Source organism: Panthera pardus, unplaced genomic scaffold (genome assembly GCF_024362965.1).
Source record: "Panthera pardus isolate Hobbes unplaced genomic scaffold, ASM2436296v1 HiC_scaffold_15, whole genome shotgun sequence".
NCBI lineage: Eukaryota > Metazoa > Chordata > Mammalia > Carnivora > Felidae > Panthera > Panthera pardus.
The window spans coordinates 15,985,873-16,009,375 of NW_026526710.1; the positions used below are offsets into that span (position 1 = coordinate 15,985,873).

The following is a 23,503-nucleotide window of genomic DNA, read 5'->3' on the forward strand; positions in this document are numbered from 1 at the left end:
CAGCAGCTTGGATGCTGACTTCAGTTGAGCCTCCAGCTTGCTAGGTGTTTCGGGAACCTCCCTTCTCCTCTGTGGCCAGTTTTTTCATCTGTAAACTGAGGCACTGGACTACATCGTCTCCTAGTTGTTTCCTTCCAGCTCTAAGACTGCCATCCCAGGTCATCTCATCCACTCTCTCCAAAGCAGGCAGCCCCACCACAAGTCTGGGACTCACCACTGGAGTACCAGAAGACTGTTCTGATTCCAGCTTCCAAAGTTCAAAGAGATGTAAAGACCAAAAAGCCAGTCTTCTCAGACCAAGAAGCCTTCCTACACACCACCAACTTAGAACTCTGGACTCACAAGCACCCTCCTCACGACAGCAGCTCAGTGACTTGAGCAGGGAGAGGAAACCAGCTCACCACCACTTTTTCACATAGTTACATCATTTTACATAATGTCCCAGAAGGGCAGCTGGCTGCTGGCAGCACCAGTGCCTCATTGGCCTCAGCTCCAAGACCTTCCCCCTGACCCAGTGCTTCTTTCTCTCCATATACAAGTGTTCTCTCCTTCTTAGGATGGAGCCTGCTTCTGAGGGCCATGTTATGGCCTTCACATGTCGTTCCAGCTCAAGTACCTGACAGGTGTGAGTTTTTTTTAAATATATTTACCTTTTAAAATTAAGAACTGTGTATACAGAAGTAGAAAGACAATCATAAAGTCAGGTTCACTGATCAATCTTTATGACAGTCTCCTGCTGTGATGCAATAGGAAGTACATATCACCAACAACGAAGCACTCTTAATACATAGACTCTAATCATATCTCTAAAATAAATTACCCACTTAGAGAAAATATGGGGCATAGATGCATGTGTTTAACAACTCCAGGAGGATGCAATCAGCAAATCCAGAATGTGGGACCTTTCATAGGACAAATAATCCAAATTCTCCAAAAAATAAATAGCGTTAAGTGGGGCGTGGAATTCTAGATTGAAACTTGAGACATATCTGCCACTGGAACTGTGTGGATCTCACTGGAACCAGGTTCAAACAAGCCAACTGTAAAAAGACATTTGTGAGATGACTGTCAAAAATTAGATTTAGGCTGGGTATTAGTGGTATTAAGGAATTATTATTAATTTTATTGAGTATGATAATGGTATTGCATAATTTAGAAAATATTCATCTGCTAGAAATCCACACTTAAGTATTTATGATGGAATGATATTTGGGATTGGCTTTAAAATACTCCAGGAGGAGAAGTGAAAATGGAGAGAAAAGATGAACAGGGAAGGTGATGGTTGTTGGAGCTGGATGATGAATGGCGATTTATTCCATTAGCTTATTTTTGTGTCCTTATAAACTTCCATAATAAAAGGTATTTTCAGAAACATGTTAGATTGCAGAAGAGTATGTGCCTGAACTTATTTGGGTAAAAACAAAATACATAAATGAATACACACACACATACACACAAATATATGCAAAGAAAATGCCTAAAAGGCACAAACTAAACTATTGACAATTATTTCTCTGATCAGGGGCTGGGGAACTTTCGAGTTTCATATTCTTATTCTGATTTAATGTTTTATGACAAACAGGTATTACCTTTATAGTAACATTTAAAAAATTGGGGTTGCCTGGGTGGGCCAGTTGGTTAAATGTCTGACCACGGTTCATGGGTTCAAGCCCCATGTTGGGCTCTGTGCTGATAGCTCAGAGCCTGGAGCCTGCTTCAGATTGTGTCTCCCTCTCTCTCTCTGCCTCTCCCCCGCCTCAAAAATAAACATTAAAAAAAATTTTTTTAAAGAAATTGTAAAATGTATGTGTACTATTACATTTGTTACAATAATGATATTATTATAAAATGTCTTTTAAAGTGTGGAAAAACATACCAAACTGTTAATAGTGACTATCTGCATTGGTGGGAGCTTAGAGGTAGTGATTTATACTTTCTAAGTCTCCCACATTTACAAAACTGACATTTTTACACATATTAATTTTGAAATGAGACAAAAGACCAACAGTACGTCAAAAAAAAAAAAAAAAAAAAAAAAAAAGAACACTTTCCGATCTTCCAGTTTCCTCCAATTCTGAAAAGTTCTGAGTTCAAGTCCTGAATACACCACTCTGGGTAGATACCTTGAAGGCTACAATCCCTGTTTTCACCTGAAAAGTGAGGGTGTCATGCCTCCTACAAAGGGCTGTGAAGGTGACCCTATGAGATAACACAGTGACCCAGAGGGCCCAGCAAGGTAGGCTGTTGCTACTGGGGAGATGTATATAGACACCTCTTACCCTGGTCCATTACCTCTCTGCTCCCTGAACCCAACAAGGCTCTGCATGGCTCATATTACTTAGGGATATAAGTCTTGAGGGGACAGTCAGGACCAAGGTAGGTGTTGGGAGTGGGAATGGTCAGGAGACAGTTAACAGGACAGACAGCTCAGTGTGTAGGCAGTAGCAGGCCTGCAGCAAGTCAGGCATTGGCATAGGGCTGCACATTCCAACTCCAAGCAGACTACATCACTCTCATGTTAATTCTTAGTAGACTGACCACATGGTCGCTACTCAGGCTCTAAAGCCTCCTCCTAGTAGGCACTCAAATATTTGCTGAGTGAGTGGGTGCAGGCATGTGTGATTGGTTTTGGTCAACTCCCAGGCCAGCTGCTCATAAACCGCTCTTTGCAATAAATACATCCTGGGCCCCAGAGTCACACACCTATCCCCAGAGACCTCTCCACACCTCCTTTCTACCCTCATGTACAGGAACCTCACCACACCAAGGCGACATGGCAGAGATGAGCAGCCTTCCCTGGGGACTGTCCACTGAACACCTGCAGAACAACAGAATGTGGCCACAGCTTCATGGGCCCAGGAATGGGACAGTGGCTCAGAGGACAAAGGGTCCTGGTTGGCTCAGGAAGTAGACAGAGTAAAAGGAAGGCAGGCCCTTAGCATGCCTTAGCTGCCATCTTACTCAAACTTTCTCCTGGTCCCTATAGGAACCAAGAACTTCAACCTGACTACATAGCAACCTTGTTGTGGCTGGTTCTGTGCCCCAGTCCCTACTTTGACCATTCTTCACTCCTGATCTGAATCAGCTTTTCAAACATATTCACATCTATTACCACTCTGCTGAGGTAATAGCTTTTACTATTTTACACTCCATTTCACAGATGAGGTCATCAGGCCAGGGAGGTTAGAGGACTTGCACAAGGCCAGGCCATCATACAGTGCCAAATTCAGACTTTCCAACACAACATCAGTGCTCTTTTCATTCTGACATGCTACCCTTTAATATGCAGCTTTACAAAATTAAATACCTGGTCTTTGTTTCGCTCAAATTCATTGTCCAATGCTGCAACTGTTCTTTGGAGTGTGAAGCAAACTCATCACTCGTGCATTTATGCGTTCAATCCACAGATCTCCAATACCAATTACATTTGATGCTTGGGGCTACCAACTGTGTGTGTGGAGGGGGGGGGGGTCACGAAGAAGAGCAAGGCCAAGTTGAGGCTCTGGAATATAGAATAGGAGCTAACGAAGACACATGGATAATTATAAGAATTCTTAATAAGGGGCTCCATCAAACTTGCCTGTTTTTCCTAAACAAGGCACCCTCCCAGAAATCTGGTTCCTAGACCTCCTCAGTGATTTAAGTAGGATTTGGATCTGGATAATGCCCAAGAATCTGTTTTTCAAATAAGAATCTTATTTTCAAATAAGGGTCCCTACTTTCCACTCCAGGTGATTCTTTGATGAAGAGTTTGGAAACCCAGCTCTCAAAAGGGGAAGAACGCTACCAAAAGCACAAAGCAATATGGCACAGCACAGAGTTTGGGAGGGACAGTGATCACAGGGCCTGTCCTTCAGAATATACACCCACCCCAGCTACAGTCCACAGGCACTATGAAGGTCAGATAAATCTTTGGGTTGGGGGACAAGTCTGCTGAGATCTCAGACCAGCACGTGCTCCATCCAAGACAGAGCTGATCATTAAAGAAACAAATTCATACCTAGTTTTAAAAAACATTCCTAAAGTTGAGATGTCCAGAGTGGCACCATATGGTGCTGGAACTAAAGCAGATTTGCAATACGTGATGATCCCTTAGGAATGCAGAACCTGGTAGCTGAAATTGATTGACCCAGCCTCACTCCTATTACCTTCCCAGAGCTGGCCTGGCCTACCTCACAGGAACTGAGCAAGGGAGAGAATGGAAAAGTTGCATGTCCCTGCAGGAAACACTGGGGAACTCGACCTCATGAAGAAATCTCTTCGTAACATTCTTGTATTCAGTTTTCACGTTCTAGAGAACTGTAGGTATTCAAAATCTGCCTTCTCTACCCCTTAAAACTCTAAGTTCCTGGACCAGGGTGTACCAAGGCATCTAAGAATGTTAATCCTAGTTATGAAGATTACAAATTTGGGTGATAAATAATTGGCATGACCCAAGTGGGTACCCAGCAGAGTTCTTGTTCCTGTGGGCACATGCTTGTTCATACAGAAGCTTTCTTCCAGGAACTGTAGCTTGCCTGAGCCTGTCTCTGCTGCTCATTAGGATGCTGTTGGATCACATGTAGGCAGAGGCGAGACATGCATTCTGAGAATGCCTATATCACACTCAGAAGTTTGGAGTGGGAAGAAATCTGAGTAAGCTGATTGGAACTTGGAACACATAGAAACCAGGCTCTAACATTTTAGAGTCTAAAATGGAGTTTAGGTAGGTCCCAGAGGCCTGGCCCTCAAATATAGGACCAAGGGCATGAATGGCCTTTAAAGTCTCAAAGGACAGAAGAAGTTGAAAAGACTGGCCTCTTTTTCTTGGGGATGCACTGGTTCTTTTCTATGGCACCCTTTAACCTCCCTATCTGTTCAACCAACCCCTCTCTTACCTTCAAAGATTTATTAAACAGCTTATTTGCCAAGCATTCAGGATACAGAGATAAAGGGTTTATCTAGGGAGACACAGACAAATAAACCAACAAGGCAACCTTACCTTCAGCACAGCGCTTAGCTTACTATCAGCACAGCACTGAGTGCTGATAAAAATATGTACAGAGTGTGTGACGGCAGGCAGGGCATGGTGGGGAGGACGAAACACACAGCACATAGGACAAGCGGACAATTTATTGTGCTGAGTTCAATGGCTGGAGCCCAGGACACATATAGGAGTGGCAAGACAACAAGGGTTGGGACTGAGGCAGGAAGAAAGGCCTTGGAGTCCTTGTGCCCTTCATATCTAAATGGGGATTCTGGGGTCAGCTGTTCCTACTTCTTCAGATTTTCTTCTGCTATGTTTGAATCGAAAGGGTTTTTTGTTTTGTTTTGTTTTAAACTTCAATGCTTTTTCTTAAAGCTTATCAGGTTTCCTAAGAAAGGATGAAGCAAGATTTGGACAATCCCTGGCACAAGCTTTTAAGGGTCACCCAAGAGCTGCCTTTTGTCATCCTTTACTGTCTTAAAATGTTCTTTAACTTTTTAAGGACTTTTGTCCTTAAAAACACACATGGCAGAGGAATTTGATGGCTTTGGGTTCAAATCTCAGCTCTGCCACTTACTCTGTAACTTTACATGTTATTTTCTCTCTGAGCCTTTGTTTTACTCATATATGTAAAAGGGGTTATTACCTTCCTCATAGGATAGTTTATAAGGATTAAAGAGATGCAACAATAAGGGACTAGCACAGTGCCAACACAGTTAAGTGCTTAAGAAATGTTAATTTCCCCTCCCTGTAAGGTCTGACGGAGTACACTGAAGGTGTACTGCTTCTTTATATTCCCCACAGAGCTATGTAATCAGGTACTTGTTTAATTTGCTCAATGAATAAGCCACAACTTCCCTTTATGAATGATCATCATTCTTTGAAGGCATAGTAGGTGAAACATCAGACCTGTGTATGAGAAAATCCAGAATGCGACACACTTAGTTTGATCCAGGCAAAATCCGATTTTCCATGAAAGTATTAAAATTAGGAGTCATATGTTATCACCATGAATAATATCAGCTAACACTCAGTGCCATTTACATGAATTACCTCATTTAATCTTTATACCCTGCCTTTGAGGTAAACACCACTATACCATTGTTAGCATCCCCTGGGATGTTAGATTAAAACTTAGATTAGTTAAATCATTTAATCATGGTCACAGAGCCAGTCAGAGGCAAAGCTTCCCAACTCCCAAGCCAATGTGCTTAACAGTACCTCAGTGATCTGTTCGTATGTCTGTCTCCTTGAGCTCAGACACAGCTTCCAGGTGCCTTACTCAGCACAGGGGCAGGCACCTCAAGGACACCTCATAAATGTGTGTGGGTTGATGGACCTGATGGCAAGGAGTACTTAGAACTATACAGCTCAATATGACTCAGTTTAGCCAATTGAAGTTGTAGAAATCAGTATCCTAAAAGAACAAGATATTCTTGGGGCTCCAGATATTCTGGGTGGCTCAGTTGGTTGAGTGTCCAGCTTGGGCTCAGGTCATGATCTCTTGGTTCATGAGTTTGAGCCCCGCATCATGCTCTCTGCTGTCAGCATGGAGCCCACTTCAGATTCTCTCTCTCTTTCTCTCTCTTTGCACCTCCCATGCTCACACTCTCTCTCAAAAATAAATAAAAAACATTAAAAAAAAAAAAAGACATTCTTTAGCAACGTTTTTCAGAACTGGAAATGTTAACATAACTGTTTTAGACCTTTTTTTTTTTTTTTTTAAGTTAAATATTGCCCAAACTCTTAAAGAAATGAAAAAAAAAAAAAAAATCAGGAATTTGCACCAGAAAAAGGTTTGGGTTTTCCCAAATTGGTACCTACCTCTATTAGAGATAACTACTGACACAGAGGTTGAATTATTCACTGAACTTTCTATTTCTCACTCTAAGTCAGACACCTCCTAGAGCCACAAGCACAGTTCCTGACACAAAGTAAATGTCTGATGAATGCATATGAATGAATGATGAGGATCTGCCAATTTCAATTCAAACCAATATAATTGCATAAAATATTGTATTAAAGCAAACATCTTCAGATTGGACAGATCTCAACTGAGGACTGTGGATTTCTAGGATAATACAGTGAAAGGAAGAATCTGGAGCCAGAGGACCTAGTCTGATGCTCAGCTCTGCCACTCACTAAGCCAGAGTCCTCACATGCAAATGGAATAATTGTATCTACCCTTCCTTTGTTATCAGAAAAAGTTTTCATTTTTTTTTTTTTTAAAGTTTGGTTATTTGAGAGGGAGAGAGTTCAAGTGGGGGAGGAGCAGAGAGAGAGGAACAGAGTATCCAAAGGGTGCTCTGAACTGACAGCAGAGAGCTTGATGTGGGGCTCGAACTCATGAACTGCAAGGATCATGACCTGAGCCAAAGTCATACACTTTAACCAACTGAGCCACCCAGGCGCCCCCAGAAAGTTTTCAAAATGAGACTTTTGCTTTTGTTTTCATGCAGTCAGTAAATCCTTGTTAATATAGATTCTATAAAATCTCATTAATTCAGATTTTACCTGAGGTTGAGCTAAAGACTGCTAAAATATTCTGAAAGTAGAATAAAAAGAAAATGAATGACAAGATTTAACTAATTAATGAGAAAACTTTTTTTTTTTTAAATAAAATTTATTTTGAGGGAGGGAGAGGGAGAGAGAGAGAAAGAGAATGCGAGCAGGGGAGGGGCAGAGAAAGAGACAGAGACAGAGACAGAGAGAGAGAGAGAGAGAGAGAATCCCAAACAGGATCTGCGTGCTAGTGCAGAGCCTGACATGGGGCTCAAACTCAAGAAACATGAGATCATGACCTGAGCCAAAGTCAAGAGTCAGACACTTAACCGACTGAGCCACCCAGGTGCCCCAAGGAGAAAACTTTCTAAGAACTTAAAAACATCCAGCTCAGGGGCGCCTGGGTGGCTCAGTTGGTTGAGCGTCCGACTTCAGCTCAGGTCATGATCTTGCAGTTTGTGAGTTCGAGCCCCGCGTCGGGCTCTGCGCTGACAGCTCAGAGCCTGAAGCCTGCTTCAGTTTCTGTGTCCCCCTTTCTCTCTCTGCCCCTTCCCCGCTCATACTCTTTCTCTCAAAAATGAACAAACGTTAAAAAAATTTTAAAAAAATAATTAAAAAAAAACCCAAAAACATCCAGCTCATACTTGACAAAGCAATAATCTCACTTCTCCATTCAAAGGGAGGTCCCAAGGAGGACCATCAGGAGAACATATATAAGATAAAACAACTATGGTTTAAAATAATAAAACCAAAATGACATCATTTTGAATAATATGTAAGATTGACTTCTACAAATCAGATTTGTGTCCTGAGCCACCTGATATTAATTGTCAGAGCAGTTTGGGAAACATTTGGAGAATGGCCAAGAACTATGCTCAGTGAAATACTGAGCAATATTGAGCAATTAAATATAAATCAGACAAAGTCTGGTTCCTGTCCTCAAGAAGTCTATAGTCTAGTGAGAATTTAACTGACATTAAAGAAAAAAAAAAGCATCTCACACTGAAAACCCCCTCTGCAGAGATGGCAGTAAGTAAAGACAAGTAATTTTCCTGGGCTTTTGCCCAGTACCCACTCCCATATTCAGAGAGCTGTCCATCTTTAAAAACTCCCTCCATGCCTATTCCACAAGGCACTTCTGAGGAGCAACTGAGAGCATGGATATTAAATAATCAGGTGCTATAGAGACTACCAGGGGAGTCAACTTGGTCCCAGGGTGGAATGGCCAGCCAGACTCCTAGGCCATTTCCACAGAAACAGGCATAGCCTACTGCTTCTGATTTCTGTGTGTCCTTAGACCAGCTGGGGCACAGAGGAACCACCATTCAGTTATGTCATGTTCCCACTGCTCAATGGAGATGGACTTATGACATCCTAGCTGATGTGAAGAGTAGAAAAGTAGGGTCCATGATAGCTATGTGGCAGTTCAGGCCACTTCTGAGAACCTTAAGCCAAAACCCACTTGGTAGCTTTTTACATGCTTTAAATACTACATTTCTGGCAGTGATTACTTGGTTAACACATCAATGGCACAAGCAAAGAAGAAAAAATAGACAGATTTCATGAAAATTAAAAAATTTTGTGCATCAAAAGACACTATCTAAACAGAGTAAAAAGGCAACTTACAGAATGGGAGAAAATATTTGCAAATCATATATCTGAGAAATCAGTATCCAGAATATATAGAAAATTCCTAAAACTCAACAACAATCCCTTTCAAAAAAGGACAAAGGACTTGAATAGACATTTCTCCAAAAATATACAAGTGACCAAAAACAACATGCAAAAATGCTTAACATCAGTAACTAGAAAAATCCAAGGGGCACTTAGGTGGCTCAATTGGTTGAGCGACCAACTCTCAATTTTGGTTCAGGTCACGAACCCAGGGTTATGGGATTGAGCCCGGCATCAAGCTCCATGCTTAGCCTGAAGCCTGCTTGGAATTCTCTCTCCTCCCTCTCTGCACCTCCCCCTCTCACACTCATGCGTGCTCGCTCTCTCTCTCTCTAAAAAAACAAAACGCATATACATATCCATATATATGTACATATGTACATATGTACATATATATGCATATATATGTACATATGTACATATGTACATATATATGGATATGTATATAAGAAAAATCTAAATCAAAACTATGAAATACTACTTCATACCCATTAGGATAGCAACTATTAAAAAAACAAAAACAAAACAAAAAATCCACCAAACAGAAAATAACAAGTGTTGGTGAGGAGGTGAAGAAATTGAAACCTTTGTGCACTTTAGGTTGGAAAGTATAATGGCACAGCTGCTATGGAAAACACTATGGCAGTTCCTCAAAAAGTTAACAACAGAATTACCATATGATCCAGCAATTATGCTTCTGGGTATATATATCCAAAAGAACTGAAAGCAGGGTCTTGAAGAGATATTTGTACACCCATGTTCCTATCTGCATTATTCCCAATAGCTAAAACATGAAAGCAACCCAAGTTTCCATCCACACATAAATAAATGGATAAACACAATGTGGTATATGCATACCATGGAGCATTATTCAGCCCTAAAAAGGAAAAAAATTCTGATACACACTACAACATGGATGAACCTTGAGCACATTATGCTAAGTGAAATAAACCAGTAGCAAAAAGACAAATACTGTAGTACTCCACTTATTTAAAAAAAAATTTAACGTTGTTTTTTTTTTTGAGAGACAAAGAGAGACAGAGTGCAAGCAAGGGAGGGGTATAGAGAGAGGGAGACACAGAATCTGAAGCAGGATCCAGGCTATGAGATGTCAGCACAGAGCCAGACAAGGAGCTTGAACTCACGGAGTGTGAGATCATGACCTGAGCTGAAGTTGGATGCTTAACCGATTGAGCCACCCAGGTGCCCCTGTAGTACTCCACTTATATGAGGTACTTAGAGTAGTCAAAATCATGGAGACAGAAAGAATTGTGGTTGCCAGGCATAGGTGAGAAAAGGGACTGACAAGCTACTGCTTAATGGGTATAGAGTTCCAGTTTTGCAAAATGAAGAATTCTGGAGATGGATAATGGCTGCACCACAATATGAAAGTACTTAATACCACTCAACTATACACTTAAAAATGGTTGAGATGATAAATTTTATGTTATGTGTATTTTACTACAATAAAAAAAAAATTGGAGGGGTGCCTGGGTGGCTCAGTCAGTTAAGCATCTGACTTCGGCTCAGGTCATTATCTTGTGGTTCGTGGGTTAGGTTCCCATGTTGGGTTCTGTGCTGACAGCTCAGACCCTGTAGCCTGCTTTGGATTCTGTGTCTCCCCCTCTCTTTGCCCCTCCGCCACTCACACTCTGTCTCTCTCTCAATCTCTCAAAAATAAACATCAAAAAAAAAGGTGGAAAAAAGATCCCTATATTTCCACAAAAGGTAATTTATTATACGATTCCCTTAACAGAAAATATCTACAATAGGGGTGCCTGGCTGGCTCAGTTGGTGGAGCATGACTTTTGATCTCAGGGTCGTGAATTCAAGCCCCATGATGGGTGTGGAGCCTACTTTAAAAAAATAAAATAAAAATGGGTGAATACTGTCTTTAAAAAAAAAGAGAGAGAAAATATCTACAGAAGACAAATTCATAGAGACCAGAGTGGATTAGAAGTTACCAGGAACTAGGATGAGGGGCAAATGGGAGGTTATTGTTTAATGGGTATAGAGTTTCTGTTTGGGGTAATGATAAAGTTTTGGAAAGATAGTGATGATGGTTGCACAACATTGTGAATGTACTTAAATGCCACTGAATTGTACACTCAAAAATGGTTTTAAAATAGCAAATTCTGTGATGTATATTTTACCACAATAAAAGTTTTTAAAAAATAATCTGGGCTTCTTATTAGAAAGAAAACCAGATTTCCACTCACTAAAAACATGCTGATTAATTGTTGTATATATCATTATCTATACAATAAGATTTACTGACTTATTAAATAAATGAATGGTTAAGTAAATGTATCAGAAGCAATGCTTACCGAAAAGGCTGGCAAAAGCATGGAGACATTAACATTACAATGCTAACAGGAAAAAGCAAGCTATAGAACTATGTGCAGTGAATGATTCTAACCACTAAAAATGTACACAGTGGAGGAGAAACAAGGAAATAAAGCAACTGTAACAAATGCTCTCTTAAGATAAGGAGCTAGAGATAATGGGGGGTGGGAAGAGAGGGAAGCTTCTCTGTAGTTTCCAAAATGTCTAAAATGAGTATATATTACTTTAACAATTAAACTTACTGTTTTGTATCCCTCACCCCAAACAGTTTTAGCCTAGAACTTCCTGATTGTTTCTAAAAACAAGTCCCGATGTTATTTGTCCTTTTTAAGGTACTGTGATACCAGTTAATAAGGGAAATAGGGCTTATTAAAAAACAAAATGTGGAGAATTTATTTAGGTTGAAAGAAACCTCTGTATTTCATACAGTCCTAATTCCTTGTTAAATAACCCTCACTTCTTTGCATAATAGCTCCAACCTGAGGCTGGACACTGGACAAAGAAAAATTTAATGGTGGTCAGCAGACACCCCCCACCCCCTGCTAACACCTGCAAAGATACCTCTCTAGAACCTCCTGACACAACACTGCATAATTCACTGTACAAAGTACAAAAAGACTGGTTCGAAGAAGTATTGAATAGAACTTATTATCAACACATTATCAATGTAGCTGATTACCAACTCTAATCTAATCAATACAATATTTCTTTTGACCTAGCTGGTCATGTCCTTTAATTTCTCTATTTTATCATCTGCCTAACTGCACTTCTCTCTACCACATTATTATTAAGAGTATGCATGGGGCACCTGGGTGGCTCAGTCGGTTAAGCCTCAGACTTCGGCTCAGGTCATGGTCTTGCGGTTCATGAGTTCAAGCCCCACATCCCCACTGGAGCTTGTTTTGGATTCTGGGTCTCCCTGTCTCTCTCTCTGCCCTCCCTCCCTTGCTCACACTCTGTCTCTCTCAAAAATGAACATAAAAAAAATTTTTTTAAAGAGTATGTTTAATATCTCCAGAGATAATTTGTCTAGTACCTACTCCAGCGACCTGCTTCTCTAAGCTTTTCCCTAAGATCTTGTTTTCTACCCAACTTCACCAACCCACTTCTGTGGCCATTCTCTAAAATTTGTCATTAACTATTACTGTTATTAACTATTAACTATTATTGTCAATAACTATTAAACGTTTATTCATTATTGAGAGACAGAGCAAGACAGAGCATGAGTATGGGAGGGGCAGAGAGAGGAGGAGACACAGAACCTGAAGCAGGCTCCAGGCTCTGAGCAAGCAGTCAGCACAGAGCCTGATGTGGGGCTCGAACTCACACACGAGATCATGACCTGAGCCAAAGTTGGATGCTTAACCGACTGAGCCACCCAGGTGCCCCAACTATTACGGGACTTTTAAAACATGTATTTCAGGGGCACCTGGCTGGCTCAGTCGGTAGTGCATACGACTCTTGATTTCTTGATTTCATAAGTTCAAGCCCCGTGTTGGGCAGAGAGCCTACTTAATTAAAAACAACAACAAAACATGTATTTCAGTAGTTTCATCATCTGACCACCACTTTCTAAATTCCAGCAAATTTCCTCCTCCTACTATTCAGTTTGATAAAACTTCAAATAACTGGGATGGCCAGTTCATTAACTTTACCCCTTTTTTACTGTATATCAAGACTCTTCAAGTCCTTACTTCCCTTTTATCTTATTTAGATCTCATGGTCCATCCTTTTATCCATATGCATACCTCCCTAATTTCCTTCCTCTCCCTTAGTTTCCATCAAAGAACTTACTTTAAAAAATGTAAACCTAAAATGTAAACCTAAAAAACAAACAAAAAAACCAAAAACCAAAAGCCAAAAAACCAAAAAAAAAAACCCCCAAAAACCAAAACAACAACAACAAAATGTAAACCACCTAAAATCATTGTTGCACTATATGCTAACTTGGAAATGAATTACAGAAAAAATAAATAAATAAAAATTAGAAATAAACTTTATTATCACAACCATTAAAAAAAAATGTAAACCAGCAAAATAATGCCTTCCTACTTATTGACACATTAAAAAAACTGAATATGTCCACACAAGGAAGAAGGAGATTTGGTGCAAATCACTTTACTGTGAATTTATGACCTCAAAAGACCCCTTGCAATTTCCAGCAATCCTTCCATAGTTTCAGAGTCAATCTAACTTATCAGTCTGTGAGGGCTGTTTCATAACTTTTTACTCCTTCAATTACAAATGGCCCCTACCTTCTCTTCACCTTCACTAATGACCATCCTTATTATTTCACTGAAAAAAATAAAAACACAATCTGCCTTATCTTCCTACTTCCAAATAGGACAACCTGGCTGTCTGTAGGCTTATATTCTTTTTTCTCTCTTTATTACCATGCATGAACTATCTCTGCTCTTAACTAAGGCTAAAGTTTCCAACCATACCATGGATTACATTTCCTCTCACCTGTTCAAGATATTTGCTCCCCAGAATATGTCTTTTTCCTTGCATCTTCAAAGTTTGGCCCTTGGCTAAATCTTTTCTTACTTCTAAATCAGTAAGAAAGATCTGTGCTATCTATACTGTAATGTCTCCCATTTAAATTTCTACATATTCTATTAAAATACTGTTAAATTGAGTGAATGACTAAATTAATGTTTTTCAGGAATATGTCTCTATTTGGTTCCTAATTGTGAGGATAACCATATCTCATTCCTCATCCCCCAGTTCTTCCACTCTCCTTTCACAGACCAACTAATCTCTGGAAAAGGAAACATATAGTTTCTAAACTTTCAGTCCTCTAATGCTAGGAAAGCTCCTAATATGGTATTAAGCCTGAAGTAAAGAAGGAATAGTGCATATTAGTCTTCTTGAACGGTCCCCTTTTAGTTGAATGTAAAGATTTTGCATTTTGGACTATATTTTTTTATTATGGACACAAATTCTACCAACAAATAAAATGCCTGAGGATAACATAGACAATCCTTGCTTGGCACAGTAGTGCACACAATAAAAATGCAAGCTGAAGCTATAAAAAATGATCATGGGGCGCCTGGGTGGCTCGGTCGGTTAAGCGTCCGACTTCGGCTCAGGTCACGATCTCGCGGTCCGTGAGTTTGAGCCCCGTGTCGGGCTCTGTGCTAACAGCTCAGAGCCTGGAGCCTGTTTCGGATTCTGTGTCTTCCTCTCTCTCTGACCCTCCCCCGTTCATGCTCTGTCTCTCTCTGTCTCAAAAATAAATAAACATTAAAAAAAATTTTTTTAAAAATGATCATAATAATAAATGGGAAAAAAATCACAATTGTCCATGAATTTAAAAATTTTTATCACATTAAAAACACTCTTACTATTGGTACACATGTACAGTGAGGTGAAAAAGTAAAACTAATACTCATTTAGTTTACTGTAGCAAAATATTAGAAGCATTGAAAATTAAAATTTTTTTCTTTGTAAAAACTTGTATTTTTGAAAATATTTTTAAAGTTTATTTATTTTCAAGTTTATTTATTTTGAAAGAGAAAGAGAGCAAATAGGGCAAGGGGGAGAGAGAGGAGAGAGAATCCCAAGCAGGCACCATACTGTGAGCACAGAGCTTGATGTGGGGTTCAATCCTATGTACCATGAGATCATGACCTGAGCCAAAATCGATACTTAACTGACTGAGCCACCCAGGTGCCCCTATTTTATTCTGAGAGAGAGAGGGCATGCACACACATGGGAGGGACAGAAAGAGGGAGAGACAGAGAATCCCAAGCAGGCTCCACACTGTTAGCATGGAGCCCAATGTGGGGCTCGAACTCACAAAGTACGAGATCATGACCTGAGCTGAAATTAGAGTCGGACACTTAACTGACTGAGCCACCCAGGTGCCCCATCTTGTAAAAACTTTTTCAAAATTACTGTTTTATTCTTAATTATATGTTTAAGATGATCTGGTTATATAGCCAAATGCTTTGGGGTCAAAAGAGGCATGGGTGCACTGGTAGCTCTGCCACCAATATCACAAGTCCAGGGTATCCCAAACTGCCACTGACTCCTCTACTCCCTGTCTGTGACCAGACAACCATGAGAGTAGCTCCCAGGTAGCAGGATCTCCTAGTGGTCTTATCATATTTTGAATAATACTGTAGGACCTCTTTTACTTGACCATGGCCACCCCAGCTCTGCAAGATCAGCAGGAGTAGTTGGGGTTGAACAAGCTCTGAATGGTCAGCAGTTTCAAAGGGGCAATTACTCTGTGCTTCAGCATGTCCAAATCCAACTCCATTCAGATCAGGGCGTTATTGGCATTGCCTCAGAGTTTGCAGTTCAGCTCACTCTACGTTACTTCAAGGGGCTTCAAGGAATCTGCAAAGTCTTTGAATACTTACATGCAAAATTGTGCATGGTGACAAATTATGCAATTACGAAATGGGCAAAGGATCTGAAAAGACATTTCACTGAAGAAGATACACAGATGGCCAATATGCACATGAGAAGATGTTCAATATCATCAGTCATTAGAAAAATGAAAATAAAAACTTCAACGAGATGCCACTTCACAACCACTAGGGTGGATATAACAACAACAACAACAACAACAACAACAACAACAACAACAAAGGACAAGAAAATTGTTGAAGAGGATGTGGAGAAAATGGAACCCTCACATATTGCTAATGAGAATATAAAATGGTGCAGCTGCTATGGAAAACAGTTTGGCAGTTTCTCAAAAAGTTAAACATAGAGTTGCCATATGATCCAGCAATTCCACTCCCAGGTATACACATCTAGGAGAACTGAAATTATGTTCAAATGAAAATTTGTACATGAATGTGCAGCGTTGGTCATAATAACCAAAAGGAAGAAACAACCTAAATGTTAATTAATTGATGAATGGATAAACAAAATGTGGTATAACCATACAACAAAATATTATTCATTAATAAAAAGTAAAGAAGTACTGATATAAAACACAACATGGATGAACCTTATGAAAACATTATGCTTAATCAAAGAAGCCAGACACAAAAGGCCACATATTGTAAAAAGGTCACATACTGTGTGAATCTATACTAATGGTTGCCAGGGGTGGGAAGAGGGGAGAATAAGGAGTGATTGTTACATGTACAGGTTTTCTCTTGGGAGACATGAAAACGCTCTGGGTTTAAAATAGTTGTGATGGACCCGAAAAACAAATAACCCAGTGAAGAAATGGGCAGAAAACATGAATAGACACTTCTCTAAAGAAGACATCCGGATGGCCAACAGGCACATGAAAAGATGTTCAACGTTGCTCCTTATCAGGGAAATACAAATCAACACCACACTCAGATACCACCTCACGCCAGTCAGAGTGGCCAAAATGAAGAAATCAGGAGACTATAGATGCTGGAGAGGATGTGGAGAAACAGGAACCCTCTTGCACTGTTGGTGGGAATGCAAATTGGTGCAGCCGCTCTGGAAAGCAGTGTGGAGGTTCCTCAGAAAATTAAAAATAGACCTACCCTATGACCCAGCAATAGCACTGCTAGGAATTTATCCAAGGGATACAGGAGTACTGATGCATAGGGGCACCTGTACCCCAATGTTTATAGCAGCACTCTCAACAATAGCCAAATTATGGAAAGAGCCTAAATGTCCATCAACTGATGAATGGATAAAGAAATTGTGGTTTATATACACAATGGAATACTACGTGGCAATGAGAAAAAATGAAATATGGCCTTTTGTAGCAACATGGATGGAACTGGAGAGTGTGATGCTAAGTGAAATAAGCCATACAGAGAAAGACAGATACCATATGGTTTCACTCTTATGTGGATCCTGAGAAACATAACAGAAACCCATGGGGGAGGGGAAGGAAAAAAAAAAAAAAGAGGTTAGAGTGGGAGAGAGCCAAAGCATAAGAGACTGTTAAAAACTGAGAACAAACTGAGGGTTGATGGGAGGTGGGAGGGAGGGCAGGGTGGGAGGGAGGGCAGGGTGGGTGATGGGTATTGAGGAGGGCACCTTTTGGGATGAGCACTGGGTGTTGTATGGAAACCAATTTGACAGTAAATTTCATATATTAAAAAATAAAAATAAAATAAAATAAAAAAAACAAAAAAAAAAACAAAAAATATATTTACTTAAAAAAAAAAAATAGTTGTGATGGTTGCACAACCTTGTGAACATACTAAAAACTACTGAACTCTTTAAAATGGTGAATTTTATGGGGCACCTGGGTGCCTCAGTAGGTTAAACGTCTGACTCTTGATTTCAGCTCAGGTCATGGTCTCACAGTTGTGAGATCAAGCCCTGTGTTGGGTTCTGCACTATCAGTACAGAGTCTGCCTGGGATTCTCTCTCCCTCTCTCTGCTCCTCCCCCACTCTCACATGCACATTCTCTCTCTCTCTCTCTCTCTCAAAATAAATAAATAAACAAACACTTAAAATGGTGGATTTTATAATGTATGAATTCTGTTTCAGAGTTAATTGAAAGACATTCTACAAAATAATTGGCCAGTCCTCTTCAAAAGTTTATCGTCATGAAAGACAAAAAAAGACTGAGGAACTGTCTCAGATTGTTGGATATTAAGAAGCCTTGACAACTTGGGAATGCAAACTGGTGCAGCCACTCTGGAAAACAGTATGGAGGTTCCTCAAAAAATTAAAAATAGAACTACCCTATGACCCAGCAATTGCACTACTAGATATTTATCCAAGGGATACAGGTATGCTGTTTCAAAGGGGTACATGTACCCCAATGTTTACAGCAGCACTATCGACAATAGCCAAAGTACAGAACGAGCCCAAATGTCAATCAACGGATGAATGGATAAAGAAGATGTGGTATATATATACAATGGAGTATTATCCAGCAATCAAAAAGAATGAAATCTTGCCATGGATAGAATTAGAGGGTATTATGCTAAGCAAAATTAATCGGAGAAAGACAAATATTATATGACTTCAATCACATGAGGACTTTAAGATACAAAACAGATGGACATACAGGAAGGGAAGCAAAAATAATATAAAAACAGGGAAGGAGACAAAACATAAGAGACTCTTAAATATGGAGAACAAACAGAGGGTTGCAGGAGGGGTTGAGGGAGGAGGGACAGGCTAAATGGGTAAGGGCATTAAGGAATCTACTCCTGAAATCTCTGTTGCACCATATGCTAACTAACTAAAAAAAAAAAGAAGAAGACTTGACAACTAAATGCAATGTGGGAAACTGGATTGGGTACTGGAACAGAAAAAGGACATTAGTAGGACAAATGGCTAAATCTGAATAAAGTCTACAGATTCGTTAGTACTAGTACTGAATTAATGTTAAATTTCTTATTTAGATATTTTAAACACAGTTCTGTAAAATGTTAACGTTAGGGAAAGTTGAGTGAGAAGTATACAAGAAGTTTGTGTATTATTTTTCCAAGTCTAAAATTATTTCAAAATAAAAAAGTTGAAAAAATGGGGGCGCCTGGGTGGCTCAGTCAGTTGAGTGTCTGACTTCAGCTCAGGTCATGATCTCATGGTTCGTGGGTTCAAGCCCCACGTCAGGCTCTGTGCTCAGAGCCTGGAGCCTGCTTTGGATTCTGTGCCTCCCCCTCTCTTTGCCCCTCCCCCACTCACACTGTGTCTCTCTCTCTCTCTCTTTCAAAAATAAATAAATATTTAAAAAAATTTTTTTAAGTTAAAAAAATTAACACGGTGTAAGTCAGGGGCTAGCAAATTTTTTTCTGTAAATGCCATATAATAAATATTTTAGACTTTGTGAACCATATGGTCTATGGGCAACTACTCAACTCTTCTGTCAAAGACAATCTGTAAATTAATGGGTGTGGCTGTGTTCCAATAAAATCTTATAGTTTTAATTTTCCTTTAATTTTCACATGTCACAAAATGTCCTTTTTTTTTTAATGTTTATTTTTGAGAGAAAGAGGGACAGTGTGAGTGGGGGAGGGGCAGAGATGGGGAGACAGAGAATCAGAAGTGGGTTCCACTCTGATAGCAGAGAGCCTTGAGTGGGACTCGAACTCACGAACTGGGAGACCATGACCTGAGCCAAAGTCAGACACTTGATCAGTTCAGCCACCCAGGTGCCCTGAAAATATCATTCTTCTTTGGATTTATTCTCCACCATTTAAAAATATAAACTTCATCCCTACCTCACATGCCATCCAAAAACAGACAATGGAGCAAGATTTGGCCCATAGGCCATAAAACGCAGACTCTCTAGGTCAGAATTTGCCAAAGTTAGGGGCACCTGGCTGGCTCACTCGGAAGAGCATGCAACTCTTGATCTTGGGGTCATGAGTTCAAGCCCCATGTTGGGTGTAGAGATTACTTAAATAAACTTAAAAAAAAAAAAAAGTATTTGCCAATGTGTGCTTCAATTAAAAAAAAACACAGTGTTTTAGGGGTGCCTGAGTGACTCAGTCAGTTAAGCATCTGACTTTGGCTCAGGTCATGATTTCACAGTTCATGGGTTCGAGGGTTTGTGCTGACAGCAAGAAGCCTGCTTTAGATTCTCTGTCTCCCTCTCTCTCTGCTCCTCCTGGGCGTGCGCTCTCTCTCTCAAAAATAAATAAACATTAAAAAAAAGTGCTTTACATCAATTAAGTTTGGCGACAGTACATTAAACAAGATTAGACATGTTTCTTTATTACAGGATATCTCAGTGCCTTCAATGTGGTACTATACACTGAGAAGTTCCAAGAAAAGATAATGATATACAGCATTTTCCAAATTTATTTTTACTATAGAACGCTTTTTTTCAGAGGCATGTCTTAAGACTAGTGGCCTGAAGAACACACTTTGGAAATGCCAATTTAGGTGCTTTTTGAAAAGGAAATTTTCAGATTAAGAAGTGTTAAAGACATCACCAAATTACAATCATTTTACCCACCACCTGGATAATATCTGAAAAAGCATTCACATCCTTTTTTTTTAATCCTAGGAAACACAAGCAAAGCAGGAAGGTGAACACAAGCAGGAAGTCTTGGCTCAAACCCAAACTATTTTGGGGGGTGGAAAGGATGTGAGCAGAATTGGGTCATAATATGGAATCTTTGTTCCACAGGGCAATGTAAGCATTCCTACAGGTTTTGAAAAAGTTATCTGCTTGGAGTTTTCCTATCCACAGAATAGGAACTTTGACATTTGATTAGAAAGCTGAAAGATATGCTAGGAGCATTATCTGTAGTTTATGTTAGTGAGGATGAACTGGCAAGTCATGTCCCTAAGAGGACTGGCTTTAAATGCTGGATGAAAAGTTGGCTGACAGATTGCAAAAATTCTCTCATTAGACACAACAGCTATACAACACATTGCTGGAGAGAGGATTAAAGAGGGATTTACATCCCAGGGAGGAAAGGCTGGCCTGAACAACCCTGAGGGCCCTTCTGATCAAGGGTCCTCAATTCCATGATCTTCAAAGAGTTCACTGGTTTCTACTGATCAAACACAAAGTCTTTAGCAGCACTTCCAAGTTATTCTAAGAACATAAGCTACATACCAATAGGGTGGGGAATCTCCTTAGTTATTCAACAATAATGGGCCATTCCAAAGTCCTTGAAAAGAAGGATAGTGCACAGGACAACCAGGAACAGACTGCATTAATTCAAACCCACTGGCCTTCTAGAAAATGTAGGCTGGTGGGGATGGAGGTGTCAAGAAGAGAGGTCAGAAAAAGGAAGTCAATCAGCACCAGAAAGATTCAAAATAGTTATTCAGAATCACACATTTCAAATTGCAAAAGACTGCCATCTAATACCTATATACCTCCTTCAACAGGGAGTTCATTACCTTTGAAGGCAATCCATTCCATTGCTGGTCATCTCTGACCAGCATTAAGTTCTTCTATTAAGTCAAAACCTTCTCTTCCTGTAGAATCCACTTATTGGTCCTAGTCTGCCTCTTTCAACCCCAAAGATAAAAGTGGAAGCGCTCTTAACCATAACAGTTCCCCGCCCTCCCCCTTTAAAGACAGTTTCCTTCCACTGCTCTCTTTTCTGGGCTAAACATCCCATCTTTCAAAGATCCGGAACCGGCTCCAGCTGCTTCAAACCAAAGAATGGATAACTAGTTCCCACAGCAGGAAAGCACTTAAAATCAGTGGGCTTCAAACATCAGTATGTACAGAACCCCTGAGATGTACGTTCAAAACGCAGTTTCCCAGGTTCCAACCCAGATTCTAATTCAGAGGTCTTATCTGAGTCTGAATGCAGATGAATGCATTCAGAGTCTAAATGCAAGTAACCTGCATTGTAAAGCATGTTCCCAGGGCATTTCAAAGCAGTGTAAGAACCATATTTTGACAAACACTGCCCTGTTTTACAAATGAGGAAACTGAGGGGCGCCTGGGTGGCTCAGTCGGTTGAGTGTCTGACTCAGATCATGATCTCGTGCGGTTCGTGAGTTCGAGCCCCGCTTCGGGCTCTGTGCTGACAGCTCAGAGCCTGGAGCCTGCTTCAGATTCTGTGTCCCCCTCTCTCTCCGCCCCACCCCTGCTTGTGCTCTCTGTCTTTAAAAAATGAATAAACATTAAAAAAAAAAATGAGGAAACTGAGGCCCAATAAAGGGAATGGATTGGGTCCATAGCGCACAATTAGTTAAAGTGGCTAAGTCTCTAATCGGCTCCCTTACTGCCAAGCCCAACTCTGTCCCCCACGATTCCCGGCCTTGGCCTCTCCACTCGAGGTAAAATCATTACAAGCACATCCATCTGAGAGAGGCGGCCTCAGGCCAGAGCCAAAGAGTTAGAATGAGTCCCTGCCTGGAAAGGAGAGCTTGTGGGAGCCATTTCCCTTCTCGTGGCCTCAGTTTCCCAAACTGTAATCACAGGACGGTAGAACACAACGCCAGCTCGAGCTCTCTTCTGGGGCGGAGGGCGCGGGGCAGAGCCGAGGTTGTTGTCTCTGCGCCGCTCGCGCAGGTGTCTCAACCCGTGGGCCCGGTAAAGGCAGAAACCCTGCCCGCGTCTCTCAACCTCGACGGCCCGTACGCTGCCACCCTAGCCCATCATGTACCTACCTCTATTCAATTAATGCCTCTGAGGACACCCCAGCGTATCCATCCGTCGTCCGCCCCGCCAGTCTTTCCGTTCAGGCTGTCGGATAAAACCTGCAATTCCCTCCTACGCGGACTCCGGTCACCTGACACAGGGCCGCCCCTCTCCGAGGGACTTCCGGCTACAACCGGAAGAGGTTGTTCCGCCGCGCTGTTCTCGGCTCCAGTCGGCTCTAAGGTTCCGCCTGAGGGCAGGAAGCGGAGAAACAGAGACCCGCCCCCTTTCAAAGAACCTGAGTCCGGGCAGGGAAAGTACCAGATAAGCTTGAAACATCTTTTTACACCAGAATGTAAGGATAATGGGCATCAGAATGATGGGAGCATGTCAAAGGACACGGGAGCTAACTTGAAGGAGCTACCACTGGCTCCTTCACACACAAACTAGCTGTTTGAGCATCAAAGTAACATGTTAGTGACAGAGTATAACTAATTGAATAAAGTGGTAACCCATGAATCTTTACTGATATAAATAAGGAAGTAAATAAATAAATAGGGAGAATGAAAAATTCCCTTTTTTTTAAGATGTAGTTAGAAAATCAATTATGAATGATAAAAATAGAAGACGAATTATTTACACAGTAAAAGTGTCTCTCATAAATTACTTATTGACTACAAAAGGAAAATGGTAATTTTACAGAGGTACAACCTCGAAAAACAAGTGAATCAAAAATGATCAAAGTTAACATTACCAATTATAGGTCAAGTAACGATCTTGTGTCTCCCAATGAGATGCACTGAGAAAGACACAACATCTCTAATGTGATATTTCTGTCAAAAATGCATAACCCAAATCTCATGAGGAAGCATGACATAAACCCAAATCGAGGGCACTCTACAAAATAACTGTCAGTATTATGAAAGGCAGAGAAAGGCTCAGGAACTATCCTGGTTTGAAAAAGATTGAAGAGACATGACAACAAGATGTAGTATGTGATTGGATTCTGGACTGGGAAAACAAGAAGCAGAATAGGTGTAAT

The 23,503-nt window shown here is 40.6% G+C and overlaps 1 protein-coding gene across 1 annotated transcript in view; it reads right to left on the minus strand.

Moving 5' to 3' along the window:
• Positions 1-22,629, minus strand: part of RNF185 (ring finger protein 185) — a 38,290-nt gene extending 15,661 nt beyond the window's left edge. The window contains exon 1 of the mRNA XM_019426733.2: positions 22,491-22,629. The gene's annotated coding sequence lies outside the window, so the exon portion shown is untranslated. The remainder of the gene's footprint in view (positions 1-22,490) is intronic.
• Between the last annotated feature and the right edge of the window lie 874 nt (positions 22,630-23,503).